At 38.9% G+C, this 17,920-nt stretch overlaps 1 pseudogene; it reads left to right on the top strand.

The window, feature by feature from the left end:
- Positions 1-11,523: 11,523 nt before the first annotated feature.
- LOC114495006 lies at positions 11,524-16,991 on the top strand (annotated as a pseudogene).
- Positions 16,992-17,920: the final 929 nt, after the last annotated feature.

Raw genomic sequence — 17,920 nt, 5'->3', positions numbered from 1 at the left:
AAATCCAAAGACACATGAAGCGATGTTCAATATCGCTAGCCATCAGAGAGATGCAGATTAAAACCACAATGAGATACCACTTCACACCAGTCAGAATGGCCATCATAAACAAAGCAACAAACAACAAGTGTTGGAGAGGTTGTGGAGAAACGGGGTCCCTAGTGCACTGTTGGTGCGACTGCAGACTGGTACAACCATTATGGAAAGCAGTTTGGAACTTCCTCAGAAAACTAAAAATGGATCTGCCTTTTGACCCAGCAATTCCATTGCTGGGACTCTATCCTAAGAACACTAAAACACCAATACAAAAGAACCTTTGCACCCCGATGTTCATAGCAGCACAATTTACAATAGCTAGGTGCTGGAAGCAACCTAGATGCCCATCAGTAAATGAATGGATCAAAAAACTATGGTACATTTACACAATGGAATTCTATACAGCAGAAAGAAAGAAGGAGCTCATACCATTTGCAACAGCATGGATGGAGCTGGAAAGCATTATGCTAAGTGAAACAAGCCAGGCAGTGAAAGACAAATACCACATGATATCACCTTTAACAGGAATCTAAACAACAAAACAAAACAAAACAAAACAAAAAACTAGCAAAATATGACCAAAGACACTGAAATAGGGGATAGTCTGACAGTGGCCAGAGGGGATAGAAGAGGGAATTTCAGGGGGGAATGGGTAGGGATTACAGGAACAAATTTGGAGGACACATGGACAAAAACTAAGGGTGGGGGATAATGGGGGGAAGGGGGGAGGGTTGGGTGGAGGGGCTGGAACGGGAGTAGGGGGGAGAAAACTGTACTTGAACAATGATTGAAATAAAAAAAAAATACAAGACAAATACAATCCTCAATTGAACCCTTAATTTACTTTAGATTTCACAACTCACCGTTTGACTAGTGAGTAATTCTATTATTTTTAACTAACATTCATTGAGTGTCTTACACTTCACCAAACACTTTCAAATATCTATTTGATCTTCACAAAAATCCTATGTGGTAGTTAAGACAGATATTATTGGGCTCACTTTTTTAGGATGGGGGACAAAAATTTAAATCAACTGGTTAAAGCTACTTGGCTAACCCATTGTCAAATAAACTAGATCCTAGGTCTTGTGGTTTGAAATCCATGCCTTTCCCACTATACTATGTTGTCTCCTAGTGTCCCTGAGTACTATTTTTTATCTAACTGGTAATAAAAGTAAGCAAAACAAAAGGAAGCCTCTGAAATTAGCATCAGGGTATGGGTATTGAACCAAGTGATTAAAGAAAACAAAACTGCACCAAGAAATGCTTTCTTTAATTTGTATTAAAAATTTTACATTACTTATAAAAGCAAAAATATAAAGCCAAATTGTTTTTCAGATTATAAAAATTACATATGGTAATTACAGAAAATACTGAAAATATAAATAAGAAAATTAAAAATTACCCGGTGCTCCTTGGAGTATGTTGGATATTTGTGGAGCTTTTTGAGCATGGGAATGATGGAAGGTGACATGATTTCAACTTATCCATGTAGCTGCTCTGTGGAGAGCAAAGAGCCCAAGAGACAGAAGAAAGAAAAGTTAGGGGCTGTTGCAGGTTCAGCAGAGAGGTAAGGGAGGCCTGGACCAGATGAAACCACTGTTGGTGCTGACATGTGGTGTCTGAAACTGGGATATACTGTGAAGGTACAGTTCATGGAGCAAATGTAGAATATAAGCAAAAGAGAGAAGTCAAGACCACCTCAGCATTTTGATGCAATAGGAAAGAGAAGGGGAGGAGTAGGTGTTGCAAATACCAGTCAAGAATTCTGTTTCAGATGTGTTATTGTTAAAGCATCTGTTGGTCATTCCTGTGGAGTACCTAGTGGCCAGTTAGTCAGGTGTATGAGTCTGGAAAGCAGAGGACAGTAGGGGCACAAGATAGAAATGTGGGCACATTATTATTATACCACACTGTCTCAGTGCACTAATGCAGCTTGAATTTTGTCTCAAACAGTAGTTATAAAATTCAAATAGCTGAATAATCAGCACAGTCACATTATTCATCTAAGGTCAATTTGAATCAACTTGTTTAAATTTAGTAAACTATGTGGCTGAAAATATTAAATGGAAAATACTACCTTTGAACAAGCTGGGTAGAGCCTATACGAAGATATTTACCTCCCCAATAATAATCTGTTCATTGATTATTACAGAAAATTTTCCCAAACATCATTTGTTCCCACTTGCTTTGGTAGTTTTGTTTTTGTTTTGTTTTGCTTTGTTTTGTTTCAGAACTGAGTATAACCTAATTTCTTTGTATTTATAAGGTAGACACAGATGTTCAGATATATAAAACAATTTTATTTTGAAATTATTCATTTTAAATAGCAGCAATTGCCTACTCTTTCACTGTCTGGTTTAATATTAATTCAAAAATAATTTCTGAATAGCAAAGTACTTTTATCCTTTTAAGCTTGCAGCAATCATGACCGAATCAAACAACTGCATGGGGAAGGGTATAAAGGAGTCATGTTGTGTCTCAAACTGATCCGTAGACCGTCAAGCAAACTTTGGGTTGTAATTCAGCTTCCTATCCTATGCTGGTAAACATATGTTGGTCTGCATGAGACTTACAACTCTTATTCAAATTATTATATTCATCTTCTGAAACATAACACATATATACATAACTTTTCACATGAGAAGCCAGGAAGCAAAAAAGATATAATAAAATTTGAAGAAATTAACAAAAGGAAAAGCTTGAGAGAAGATAGACTCAAATGGGCAGTTTCAACATTGCCAATTAGAAATAACAACAGGGGTTCCCCAGCTGATGATGGTGGTAGAGAAGAAAGAACAGCAGTGATACACAGCTGAAGGAAAAGAGAAAATTAAACACGCTTAAAGCCTAAAAAGATGCCTGCCCCTATGGACATCTGCACCCAACTTAGGTGAATGTTTGAAGAAATGACACGTTGCTGTTGTGGGTTAATAATTATCTCCCCAAACCTTACTGGTCTTTAATAGCATCAGGGTGTCATGAAAAGAGCAAACCAAATGGTGTAGATGGCCCAGGGAGAAACTACCACACATAGCACAGTCTGGTGACAGGCTAGGCCATCGATGATCCAGTACAGGATTCGTAACAATTTTTTCCATTGTGCACTTTACAACAGGCACCATGCTAAGTGCTTTATATGTATCTCTTTATTTACTCCTCAAACAACCTTGGAGGTAAGTTTCACCACTCTTTTACCACAACAGCAGCCAAGCCCCTGAGATTGTCTAAACCATGGCTACAAAAGCAATTGTACATAACACAACAGAGCTGCTTTAGGCAGACCTCTACTGGGTACCAGTGACAGAAAACCACCCTGAACAAGCTTAAGGGAGAAAAGAAAGTATATTTGACTCATATAAGCAAACTGGGTTCACAAGGGTTGGCACAGCTGTTTCAGGGGCACTGGGACCTGGGCTGGGGAGTTGCAGGACTCTGCCACTCCTCCTGCCTCCCTCACTGTATTAGATCAGTTCCCTCCTTCTTCAAGGTGGCTTCCTCCTCATGGTGAGAAATAGGGCTGCCAGCAGCTTCTAGCTCATGTCTCCCAACTTCAACACCCAAGAGAGATGCCCTCTTCCTAAACCTGGACCAGTTAATTGGCTGGTCTGCCTGACTACCTCAGCTGTTCACATCTCTAACCTCTGCACCACTCATGGCCAGAAAGGGAGGGAGCAACACAGACAGGCCCCTGGGGGACCCTGGTGTGGGAGACCACCACAGATGGAACCAACTACACTGTCTTAAGAAATGGAATCACTTCCCAAAGTCAAAGAAAAGAAGCAGATCATTAAAAGAAAAGAAATGGGAACTCACTATATAACTTCAGAAAAGAAATGGGAACTCACTATATATTCACAACAGACTAATTACTGGTTTGTCTTCATGATGTGACACCACAACACAGGAAAATAAAATGCAGTTGACCACTGAACAACATGGGGGTGACAGGCATCAACCCCTCACAGTCAAAAGTCCACATACGAAATTTGAGCCCCCCAAAACTTACCTACTGATAGCCTACTGTTGACTGGAAGGCTTACAGATAGCAGAAACTGTCAATTAACACAGATTTTGTATGTTGTATGCATTATATACTGTATTCTTACAATAAAGTTAGCTGAAAAATATTAATAAAATCATTAGAAAGAGAAAAAAACATTTACAGTATTTATTGAAAAATATATATATGTAAGTGGACCTGCACAGTTCAAATCTTCATTGTTCAAGGACCACTGTACTTAGGAATATTCAGATTTTCATTTGTCTTTACCTATGAAGCAACACTTCCATATATAATATAATTCTGTTTCTGAAATATTAAGGAGTGAGTAGAGGTTTTAACCTGTGGAGTTCCAGTCTCCTTTAAGAATTTGATTAAAGCTATGGACCACGATCTGGTGATGACACTTACCTCTGAGTTTTAAATCCACCCAGCTTTGAGATGCTACAAACCACATTTCTGCTTTGCCAGCTGACACCTGCTAAAGTCTACCTCTAGGGGACACTTCAGGGAGACTGTAAGACAGGAGGAGGAAGAAAGGTCTTGCTTTTTCCTTTCAACTTGAGGGTTCCTTGGGCACTGCCCAGCAATGTTTTTCCACCCATATAGGGGACCATTCCGCATGGCAGTGGGAAATGTAGCCAGTCCCACTCAGAAAGATCAGTGAGGACCGAGGTCCAGCATATAGGACCCACACCCATGGATAGATTCTCCCATGGGGAATCAGGCCTGCATTGTACCTAGGCTGCTATGAGACTTGTTTTTGCTAAAACTCCCTCACTCTGGATTGAGGCAGCAAATGCCTACTGCATATCTCTAAAGTAATTTCCTAAAATCCGTGCTGAACCTTCCAAGTATGGAGTGTAACCAGTTCAACCACTTTTCCCCTTAATCTGTAACATCCTTCTCTTTGAGATAATTAACAACACTCTTTCCTCTGTTATCTGTAAAAGTTAATCACCTACAGCAAACCTGTGCATAGTAAATGAGGACCATCCTCAATGTAATGATGTAATGTACCCAGAAAATCAATAAAAGCCTGTCCAGAGGGGTTGGGGCCCTCTCTCTCACTTAGAGAGCAGCCATGCCATCCCTTTTTCTCCACAGGACTTCTTTAGTCCGTGTGAATTTATTTGTCACAGCCACAACACATGGACCCTGCTGGCCAGGATCTGCATCACATCCAGCAGGGGCAGTTTGTTTCTGAAGGTGCAGTTGAGTCCAATGTAAAGAACCAGCCTCGTGGCGTTCCCACTTAGAGACCCCACACCAACTGCCGGATGTTCCTGCTAAGAGTTCTGGGTCCCGGGGTCATGTTAGGAGAGGTTCCTCTGAGATATTAGTTTCAGGTCTATAGGGGCCTGTCCCCATATTTCTAAATTTTCATTACAATACCAGCCCTTTTCCTTTGTTTCTCCAGCTCTAGAAATAACAGCAGCTTTCTGCAATTGCTACCTCTGTGATAACTTAGAATTCTTTTCTGCCTTCTCTGTTTCCTTGTTAATAATTTACACTTAGTTAATAGTTCCTTATATTAAATTCTCTCTAGTAAAATAGCTGGTGTGATTTCTGTTTCCTAAATAGATAACTGTGGCCACATTCCCAGAAATATGCATAATATTACATTCATACACTCCATAAAAATTTTGTGTTCATTGATACTAAAATTCATCTGCAGCCACTTATGAAATCTGTGAACCCAAGATTAAGAATGTAGGGGTCTGATTCAGGACATGTTCAGTAATGGTTCTTAGAAACCAATTTGAAAGTGCCTGTGTTCTAGGCTATTGCTCACTAAATCGTTCAAGCAGTTTTATAAGTAAATGCATTTACCTGTGTTGTGTGCTGTTTCCTGAAAAGCGGCCTTGGCATTTCAAGTGAGACATCACATTAGAAGACTACATATTCACCAGTGAAAAATGCTTAATAAATCATGTTCCTGAAGGGGAATTTCATGGTTTTGAGGAGCTTCTTTTTGATCACAGTTTATTCTCTGAATAACTTTAGAGAACTGATTTTTTAAAAGTCTATTCTTGTAATGTTTTACAACCTTTATTTTGGCAGGTCCCAATGAATCAAGTTCTCTTCGTTTAAGTAGAGTCAAGGTAAAAGCTGATATTAAGATCTAGAAAATTGCAGGGCTGGTGTCATGTGAGAAGTGTCATCTTTTTCCTCTAATAGAGATCACTCTAAGAAGAAATGCAGATTCTCCAAGAAGAGGAAAAAATGATCTTCTGAGGCACAGAAAGAACTTGTAGAGCTCTTATTTATATTCATACTTTATCTCATACTTTCTAAATTTTTATTTTTGTGCATGTTTTATAATGTACATTACTTATTAGTTTGGTCAGACATGTAAATATTTTATACATAAAAACCATGAGTATATTCTCAAAGTTTTTAATAATAAGGGTCTACTTTTTTAATATTTGATACCAACTGCTCTAATAATAAACAACTAACTGTTTGGAGCAAGGATAAACAAAATGCAGCTGCAGGCTCAGTCAGACCCATGGTCTGTTTTTGTACAGCCCTCCAAGCTAAGAATGAAAGAAGTAGGAGTAAGGGGAGAACATGTGATAGAGACTGTATGTGGTCCACAATACTAAAACCTATACTAACTGTCAGAAAATCTTTACCTCCTTCTATTCTGGAGCAAGCCAACTTACAACACCTCCAAAAGTCTTTGAAAGGCAGAGGGATATTCTCTTTCTCACTTGATCAGTGAAATTGGTACAAATGAGAGGAGAGGAGGAGGGCAAGACCATAAGTTAATATTTATGGTCCAACTATAGATGTTACAGACTTAAAAAAATAATCATTTGGACAGGGATGAAAAGTCAAGAGCAAATGGAGCAGCAGTGAAGACACCGATAACTTCTGTGAGGGTGATAGAGGCTCTAGAAGGGGAGCTAGTATGCTGGTCCAAACGACCTCACAATTAAGCATCATTCTGTGGGAAAGAAGTAAGTAAGCGAAAAAGTAAGTTGACAATAGGAGTTTTGTATCAATATCCATGACTATAAAATTTCATAATGACTGTTCAAAAAGTGATTCTGAGTCATTAAAATTAGGGTAAATTATTTTCAGTACCCTCTATTAAGGAGTGGGAAATACATGCCTATCAGAGGAAATGGCTGAAATAAATATTCCTAAACTTAATAGGTTAATTCACATCCAAGAAACTTGGCTATGCAGAATGACTTGATACCCAGTTGACCAATTCTTGATAACATAAAGATGGAAACAGAAGCTTAAAACCAAAATGCTGAGAACCAATTTATTGAAGATGCCCCTTAGTACTTGTTAATGAAGAAGAGAACATTAAAATATAGGGTAATTTGGCTACCTATGTTAGGGGCAATAAGGCTTAACAGTAGGCCTAATTAGCTATAATAAGTTACTTCTATTCCATTTTCAAATTCACCGAACATGCTATTCATAGTATCTAAAATCTGGAAACTGGGAATATATCTGTCCTTTGACCACAAAATCAAGTAGAATTAACCTTTTCAAATTTAAATATAAATGCCTAATAGAAAGCATGTACCAACTGGAATCTGTGACTGCCAGGCTGGAAAGTTTTATTGCTCACTAAAGCACCATATTAGAATGTGAACAGCTTGAACACAGGGGTTATGTCTGTAGCAGACACTGCCAGTCAAATACTACTATCCATTCTACCTACTTCCTTTCTAACAAAACTTCAATTTTGTTCGAGGCAACTGTGTAGTAAACTGAAATTATCCAATCTCACACCTGTGAGTGGCCATGCAACCAAGGACCTGCCAAGTAGTATATGGACCAAGTCTCTAAGGAGAGCATACCCTCCAGAATAAAAAGGCAGAGCTTGCAGGCCAAAGGCTTTCAGTTCTTCCACCCTCTTTCTTTCTGGAAGGCAGACTTGGGCCTAGAGGAACAGCAGCCTCTCACCACCACAACAAGAACCACATGCTAAGCACATAATATTTATCATGTTACTATACCATGATAAATATTATTCCTTATTTATAAGTGAGAAGGCAAAGCAAGCCTGTCACTGGCAGCATCAGAGAGGAGCTGAACCAGTTCTAGGGTATCTATCTCTGGCCCTTTTTTTTTTATGTGAGAGAAGAAAACTCCTTAATTTTTTAAGCTATTGCTGATCAAATGTTCTGACATACTCAACCCAAGGCAGTTCTGCCTTTTACAATGTGTTGTTATAGTGCTAAGTGCAGTATTAAATGCTGACCTAATTTCATTTTTTAAAATAGCTTAGAAGGAGAAAAATATTATTCCTTATTTATAAAAATGTTAAAAATTCCATCAAGAAGACCCAACTAGTAAAGTAGTAGAACTCAAACTCAAATCCAGATCTGAAGGTCTCTCTTGCTCTTTCTACCATGCTAAACCCAGTGCACTGCATGTAGATAATTGTTCAGTGTTATTTGGAGGAGTTTGTATTGTAGACAGCCATAGAGACTAGAGGAGTGTCACTCTCCTGGTCAAAGAGCATATTTACTTACTCATCTAAAACAATGAAGTCTCCCCACTTTCCTCAGAGATTTGCTTGTATTCCAAGGTAATAAAAATAATGTCTTCACTGGGGCAAAGATGGGCCAGAGTTGCCACCATTTCATTAAAAGCTTAGGGGTTTCCTACACTCAGGTTTCCTCAGCTGTAGCACATACCCCTGTGTACGCAATTTTCCCCCGGGGCCCACATATGCACCACCCACGAGACTTGGGGGCAAGGGAAACTGATGCAAACATTAAACTCATGCATAAACTGTCTAAATGCATTTCAGCTTGTTGTCTCTTTCCTGGAGAAATCTATGGAAATGTGGCAAGTCGACCTAGCAACTACAGTAGTGATTAGTGCTCAGAGGCTGGTTCACCACTTTCTAATGGACAGGAGATATTTAGGTGGTCCAGCTGAGAAATCTCTTTTTGACCCAACAGGATGATGTTGAAAGAATCAAGAACCTACCATTCAAGTATGTCATACGATATTAACATATAATTCTCCCAAAGCAGTAGTTCTTAACCCTTCGGAATTTATCACAATTCTGAATTCTAGAATTTTGGCAATGTACTTGAGGGGATTAAATATCAAAATCATCATCATCAAAGTCATTAACAATAGCACAAGTCACTGTTAAAACATAATATCTCACGGTTTCAGTAAAGCTCCCCTAGCATGAACTCATTCATTCTCTGGTAGCCTTTCTACAGAACCTGTTGGAACAGAGCTGTCTCCTACCCTGAGGTTATTTTCTTATATCCTCATAGTGTAAAAGATTTCACATGCCTCAAAACGTACATACTCTTTCTTTAAAGCCAGTTTTGTATTGACTAAACTGCATCTTGCATCCCATTCACTCTACATTACATATCACAGAGCTGAGTGACAGTATTGAGTTGTAGCAAAGATAAAATGTTATACTTTGATAAAAAAAATGTTGTCTCATATAATTTAGTGAAGGGTTATGCCTAGCACACCAGATAAGGACTGCTGTTCTGGAGTCTCTGGACAGCACGTCAATATTTGCTAAACACTCACTGTGTGCAAAGATTGATATTCCAGGCACAGTGGAGGATGATGACAGATATTTTTAAATGGTCCCTGCCATCAAAGGCATAATATGCTTTGCGAAACAGGACATATGTGAAATATCCAAAGAATTCATCTATAAACAATATTATTACAAGAACCAATTAATGCAGTGAGTGTAAATCTCAGTCCACATACAATCCAGGTGCAGAGAAAACATTGAATTTCTTTATTATCTTCAAATAAACTAAATATAGCTCCAAATACCCAGCCTACTAAGTTTTCTCTCCTTCCAGAATGCACAGAGGTTGTGTATGTTATAGCTCCAAGGATAGAAAGGGATCTCCTTGCCCCGCGGTCCTGGCTCATCCATCGTCACTAGTCACTACTGAGGCCTGGCTAAGATCATTCCTTCACTGGGACACAGGAGTCTTTGGCAAGTCTGAGAGGCCCTGTGCCCAAAGTGAGCCATGTGGTCCTCTCCTCAAGGAAACTCTCCACCCACTCAGAGTGTTTCCATGGAGGAGTTCCAGGGAACACACCCGCTTCCTCATCAGGGAGAATATCCTTTCTTCCTCTTGTCTCCCCTCTTTCTTTCCCTCCTTCTCTCTACTTATTTTTTTTAATATTTAGCATTGTCTCAATTACATTTTCTACAATTATTAAACATACAACAAAAACTAACAATTAGATTGTGCTCATTATATGTCAGGCACTATTCAAGTATTTTATTACATTCACTCATCTAATTCTTATGCAACTTTCTGAGAGCGCATTATTATTATCTCCACTCCACAACTGAAGAAACTAAGGCACGGGTGGTGACTTTGTTCAAGGTCTTCCCACTGGTAAAATTGCTAATTTTGGCCTTTAGTACTGATAAGGGGTGTCACTGACCTCGACAAGCTTCTGTTTTTCAATATGCCCCTGTTCATACAGTGCTGTGGAATCCCCCTGACAAAATGTGAACCATGGGGGAAAAAAACAGCACATAAATATGGTTTAGTTTTTCCCCTTGTATTTTTTAACCATAAAGTATTATCAGCCATATCTTAAACATCATTCTAAAAACCTTAAAGTGTTGGAGTTTTCTTATAATTTTTAACTTTGGGTAGGTTTAGATTTGAATAACATCAGGTGGAAAAGGTTTAACTCAATTGTTCAAAAACAAGAAACAGTCAACTTTCTGAGTTTATTACTCAATTTTGTCTGGATTCTGGACAGCTGCATAGTTATCCTGTAGTAATGAGTGCTAGCAGTTTTAATTTGTGGTTTTATAGGAAGCAAGGTCAAGACTGTTTAGATCACAAATTTTCAACCCTGTCCCAAAGGTTTTTAGATTCACCACCCACAGGAAATTTCAAATAACATTCAAGTGAAAATCAATCTTCTGAACTCCAAAAAAGTACTCCTTGGAGGGATCCTGACTTTCTAGGATAGAGGAAAGCTAGAAGTAATGATTCTCTCATTCTCTCATTCCTTCTCTTTCTTTCTCTCTCTGTCTCCCCCCAAACCCTCTCTCCCCCATTTGAAAAGCTAAAACCAAATCACTATACTCTTAATACTTTATTTCCATAAAGTGAGATTTCTGGAAAATCTGGAATTTGTTCACATCTAAAGGAATACTATGAAAAAATCAAAACTTTTCTTTTTACAATTCATCCAACATGATCACATGTGAAATGGTATAATATAAATTGTTTGTGTCACATTTTTCATATGCCTGATAGTAACTATGAATAAGCAGCCTTCATTTTTTTAAAGGAAAAGTACAAAGTCTGATGGGTATTTCAAGAAGAAAAATCAACTACAATTTATTCACTCTATCATAGCCTGTCATGTAACAGCTGAGCCCTGGCACCACCACCAGCGAACAAATGTGCCAAAGACAGTAAGATGCATTAGGGAGATAAAGCACAGCTCCCTTCATGCCAAAGCACCTACTCGAACAGATGAAGAGAGGCGTGCTTGAAGAAGGTGGGTGCTGAGAAGGCAGCAGGGACAACGAGACACTGGGCAATAATTGAGAATGTCGGTTGTATTCCAGACCTCTGAGACAGGGCAGCAGCAGTGTGTCTTTTGACATTGTCACTTGGAGCCGAGTCATCTTTCTCATTAGGCTCTTTAAATGCCACCTGGCCACACTGACAAATCTGCAACGCAGAGACAAATTTTAGTATTTCCCAAAGAAAGGTGTTGTAAAAGGCTAAACAAAGACAACATTAACGCAATGCAAAACTTGAACCTGCCACTGACATATTATCATGTTGTCACAAATTATGGTAGCTCAATCTGAAAACCTAAGTGGAAATTACAGAATGGTTTGGCAGTTTCTACCTTCTGTCATTGCTGAGACAATGATTCATGTGCCAAAGCTAACTATGCCCACAACTAAGCTCAGAATGTCACCTTTTAAACTCAAATCAAGAATTTGGCGGCTGGCATCTCAGTTCACAGATATAGAGAGGCCAGAATGTTTTAATCCATACCCAACCTAAGCATCAGAAAAGATACTCAAGGAAGAGTACTGTGAATTTCTTAAACCATGGAAGGTTACTTATCACAAAGGCCCTGACTCCATCTCTACCTCCTAGAGAGCAAAGCTATTCTAGATAAGAAAGCAAGAAAGAGGGAAAAAAATGAGGCCTTAGATAAAACAAGGTTAAAGTGATTTCTGTGCTGCATCCTCTGACCATGAAAAGCAAGGAAATGCTAAGTATTGGGTTGGCCAAAAACTCTGTACAGTTTTCTCTGTAAAGTAAAAGATATATTTTTCATTTTTACCAACAACTTTCTTGATTTGGATATTTTGAGTATGTCAGCTATCTCCCACATGGTATAACATTGACTGTTCTCAGTTAATGTCTCAACTTGTTCACTACCAACTTCAACTTGTCTGCCTGACCGTGGAGCATTGTCCAATGAGATATCTCCAGCATGATATTTCAAAAACCACTTTGGACACATTCGATCAGTCACAGCCCCCTCTCCATACACCGCACAAATCCTTTATTGTGTTTCAGCTGCGTTTTTATGTTTCTTCAAATAATAAAGCATAATATGCTGAAAATGTTGCACATTTTCTTCCATCTTGATAGTAAAATGACTACACAAAAATTCACCAATTTTGATTAATTTTTTTAAATGCACGCTGATATGACAGCTGTCACAATACAATCTAACAAAATTGTTTTGAATGAAGTTAAAGACAACTAAGTGCTACTAGAGCCATCCTATGGAAAAAACCCAAATGAATTTTTTGGCCAATCCAATAATGAACAATTAGCAATGCTGCTCTCATAATCAGAAGTGTACTACATTAAGGAGAAACTTAACCATAAAATTTCCAACCTGAGATGATTATCACCCCCAGAAGTAAGGACCACTGGGCACAGCCTGTACTAGGAAGATCTATAAACACATTCTAGATCCCATTAAGGCTTCTGTGATTTTATATTTCCCTTAGGACAGCAGTTCTCGAACTGTGGTCTACAGAAGCGGACAGTGCAATATACCCACTAGGAGTCCTCAAGAGTCTTTCAGAAGGAAGATCAGGTCAAAATATTTTTGTAATAATAAGAAGCAACCATTTGCCTTTTTCTTGGGGTTTTTATAGCACTTACAGTGCAAAACAATGTGAGTTGATGAGCCAAACTATGGGCACCTCTGCTGAATTAGTCATTGCATTCTCTGTACCTGGCATGTGTGTGTGGGCGGGGGGAGGGGGGGCGGTATTGTTTCACTTAAGAGTGTCCTTGATGAATCAATAAAAATTGTTAACTTTATTAATCTCTATCCTTAAGTTCACTTCTTTTAAAACATTGTGATGTGACAAAATATGCATAAAACTCTTCTGTTCTATACCAAAGTACAATGGTTGTCTCAAGGGAAAGCACTTACTTGATTGAGTTGGAGGTGAACTAGCTGGCCAGACATTTCAGTCAATAGAGAATGATATGCCATCCACTCATCCAATTAATATTTCTTGAGTTCAGTGTTTTCCTAATCTAAATTAGACACAATCACCATCAGCTCTCTTTCAAAGTTGAATGATGAACTGGTGAGTTTTCAGTCATTATTTTTTATAATAACAGTTTTATTAACATATAACTCCCATACTATACAATTCACAAATTTAAAATACAGAATTCAGTGGTGTTTAGTATATTCATAGAATTGTGCAACCATCACCGTATCAATTTTAGAACATTTTTATCACCTCAAAAAGAAACTCCATAATCATTAGTAGTCATTCCACATTTCTTTCCAACTTCTCCAAGTCTGGGCAACTGCTACTTTACCTTTTCTCCATATAAATCAGTCTGTGCTGGACATTTCACATAAATCATATATGATCATTCCTGACTGGCTTCTTAGCATGTTTTTGAGGTTCATCCATGTTGTAGAATGTATCAGCACTTAATACATTTTATTACCAAATAATATTCCATTGCATGGATAGACTACATTTTATTTATTTCATCAGTTAATGAAGATTTTGAGTTGTTTCCACTTTTTGGCTACTATTGTAATAAGATCCTGCTATGAATTTTATGTACAAGGTTTTGTGACAGTTTTTTTTCTCCCTATTTCTCTTGGGTATATATATATATATATATATATATATATATATATATATACACACACACACATAGGAGAGCAGTTGCTCGGTTATATGGTAACTCTATGTTTAAGCTTTTGGGAAACCACCAGACTGTTTTCCAAAGCAGCTATGCAATCATTCATAAAAACTTTCAATGCTAATTTATTCACTCATTTAGGAAATACTTACTGAAAACTCACTAGGTCCAATCCATGTGCTAGATACTAGTGATACAATGGCTAATAAAAGAGTCCCCGCCATAATGGAGATTATAATTTATCAGGGAAGAGAAGCAAAATAACAACATTTGGGTTAAGTATAATAATGGGCAAAGCACAGAGTACATAAGACCAGGAAATAGAAGGACCTAACCTGTTTAGATGCCTGGTAAGATCTCCCTGAGGAAGAAATGTTTTCATGGAAACTCAAGTAGAGCGATAATTGGAATTCACTTGGCAAGGAAGGAGGAAAGTGTTTAGGATCTCGTGCAAAATCCTAAAGGAGGGGCCTGTTCTGCTTGAATGACCAAGAGAAATCCAATGTAACCATACACTGTACAGTGTGCAAGGTAAAAGAGGGTCAAAATTGAGTCTTGTGAGGTAGACAGGGACCACTGAAAGGTTTTTAATAGAGCAACAACACAATCAGTTTGTGTTCCTTAAAGAACACGCATGCCTCTCTACCTGGAGAATGGATTGGAGGGAAACAAAACTAGAAGCTTGAAACAAGCCTAGAGGTTATAGACAAAGAGGGTTGAAGACCCAACTCTCAACTCTCACGGTAGTGGTAGTGGTCCTGGGGGAGTGAGTTGGAATCAAGAAACATCTTGAGTGTAGAATCAATAGGACTTGGTGATTGATTGCATACAAAAGGCAAGAGAAAGGGAGGACTCAAAATAGATTTTCTATTGAGGTCCTAGATGGATGGTAATGCCATTCACTAAGACAGAGCTATAGGGAGTATGCCAACTCATGGTCCACAGGTCAATGAGCAAAAAGGCATTTTCTGTATTCCCACTGTATGCAACGCACTGGGATAGAGCTGCGAATATAAAACTAAATAAAATACAGCAGAATGATAATACCCCCAAATGTGTCCACATCCTAACTCCTTTGATTCAGAGAAGAGTCAACATAACGGTCCTAAACCACTAGACTTGAAAAGACCTACTAACTAGATTAGCCCCTTGACTAGCATCTGGAATTTTAGATTTTATAGGGTTCCCACCATTGACTGATAAGAGTGGCTCACAGTGCTTAAAATGTTTGTGCAAACAATATGATTTGTGGTAAACACCTGCTTTCCTCCTGGGAGCCTGAAGTTTTGGTACAAGGCAGGCAAAAGATGCCCCTGTGACCAGCCCTAAGAAAAACCCTGGACACTGAGTCTCTAATGAACTTCTCTGGTTAGCAACATTTTATGTGTGTTGTCACAACTCATGGCTAGCAGAATTAAGGACATTCTGTTTTACTCCACTGAGAAAAGACCTTTGAAATCCTGCACCTGTTTTCCCCTAGACTTTGCCCCATGTGCCTTTTCCCTTGGTTGACTTTGCTCTATATTTTTTTTCTGCCTTAACAAATCATAGCTGTATGACTATATGCTGAGGTCTGTCACCCTAGCAAAGCATCAAACTTGAGGGTGATCTTGGGGACCTCTAACACACATAGCAAAAGGGATTTTGCATATGTGACTAAGAGCCTTAATATAAGGAGGTTGTCTGGGATTATCCAAGTGGGCTCAATGTAACCAAAGCAGAAGTCAGAGTGATGTGATTGCTGCTTTTGAAGATGGAGGAATGGGTCATAAGCCAAGGAACACAGGCAGCCTCTATAAGCTTTAGAAGAAGTAACAAAATAGATTTTTCCATAAAGCCTCCAAAAGGAAACCAGTCAACACCTGTGAAACTCATTTTGTATGTCTGACCTCCAACACTGTCAGATAGAAAATTTATGCTGTTTTAAGCTAATAAATTTGTGGTAACTTGTTACAACAGCACTAGGAAACTAATATAGATGCCCTAAAGGACCATGAATTTTTATGGATGGGACAAATACATAAACCCATAATAATTTCCAATTTCATTTACAAGCTTTAACTATCATGCACTATTTAGTTTACCATAACTATTCTCTTTCCCAGGATAATGACAATATCTATGAAAAATGAGAAAGTAGAGCCTTCCCACACTACCCAGAGAAGGGTCCATATGGTGTTGTTCTGGGTTCCCCTCATAACTTAAGGGAAAGTTTCACAATATCTGGATGTCCTTAAGTGGTTGGCAGCAGGAACCCACTTAGGTGGCACCCACCTTGGCTTCCACATGTAAAAGGAGAAGTGATGGCATCTACATGATAAATACGAAAAGAACCTGAGAAAAGCTTCTGCTGTCAGCTTATGTCATTTGCCATTAAAACCTGGCTGGTGTCAGTGCCATATCATCCAGGAATACTGGCCAGAGAGCTGTACTAAAGTTTGCTGCTGCCTCTGCAGCCACTCCTACTGTTAGCCATTTCCCTCCAGAGACCTTCACTAACCAGATCCAGGCAGCTTTCCGGGAAACTTTCCACGACTTCCCGTTGTGACTGACCCCAGGGCTGACCACCTGCCTTTCACAGAGGTGTCTCAGGTTAACCTGCCTACCATCGTCCTATGTAACCAAGACTCTCCTCTGTGTCATGTGAACATTGCCATCCTACGCAACACAAGGGAGCTCACCCAGTGGGTCTGAGGTGGTGGACGCTGGCCCTGGAAGTTCTGAACATCTTGGGCACCATCTCCTGTGAGCACCCATGTGAGGTCCTGCCTGATCTGTAGTTCTGCAGAGATCCTGAAGAGAGTGCAAAGGAAGAGCAGGCTGCTGACGAAGGCTGAAAAGGCTGTGACCAAGGAGGAATTTCAGGGGGAATAGACTGCTTTAGTCCCCAAATTTACTGATCCTCAACTCAAGGTCACAGGCAGATCTGAAGGTGCAGATGGCCTCTGTGCCTGCAGAGCAGCTCCCCATGAAGACTGATCCACAGCGCCCACTGCTCAGCCACTGAATGGGCAGGAACAATCAGAGTGGTCTTCAGCTGGTCTTCCACAGACTCTTAAACAAAAAGTGGAAATAAGGTTGGTGGAAAATAGTTTCTGAAAAATAATAGAAGTAAAGAAAGAAAAAAGAAAGTAAAATTTAAAGAAACAGTTTGTTATAAATTGACAAAAATAGGATAAAACTGGCTCACTGGACATTCCAACACTTATCTCGTATTGCACATAACATGGTGCAATACAAAATTTAAGTGACAAACTGGTATATCAAATCATGAGCCAGAAAACAAAATATGTGGGTGTTAGTGCCTGCTTTAAACATTGCAGGGGCGGGGGGCAGGGGGGCGGCTGCTGCGAACAATACCTTAGCTGGCAATGTGTCAGGTTAGAAAACTCTAGTAGGTTTTCCTGATATAAAGTAAAAAGTAACATGATTTTAATTATTGTGAGACAGAGTTAATTGATGAAATGGTCAATAATACATACAAAACAAGGTTTCCACTACCAAGAAAACAGGTGTCTGCTTGATGGAAAGGCAAAGTTAGGCAATACAACCGCCTTTAATTTCACAGTCTGTGATTCTTCATAAAAATTTTAAAGATCAATTATGTCCCATCAGTGTTAGATACAAGCCAAACTAAGTGATTTATGTACAAATATCCTCACACATGGAGCAATTATTGATGGAGTAACTTATCTTTATTAAATATGAA

Source organism: Phyllostomus discolor, chromosome 4 (genome assembly GCF_004126475.2).
Source record: "Phyllostomus discolor isolate MPI-MPIP mPhyDis1 chromosome 4, mPhyDis1.pri.v3, whole genome shotgun sequence".
In the NCBI taxonomy this organism is placed as follows: domain Eukaryota; kingdom Metazoa; phylum Chordata; class Mammalia; order Chiroptera; family Phyllostomidae; genus Phyllostomus; species Phyllostomus discolor.
Note: the sequence above shows the minus strand (reverse complement) of the source record. Positions and strands in the feature narration are given on the sequence as shown.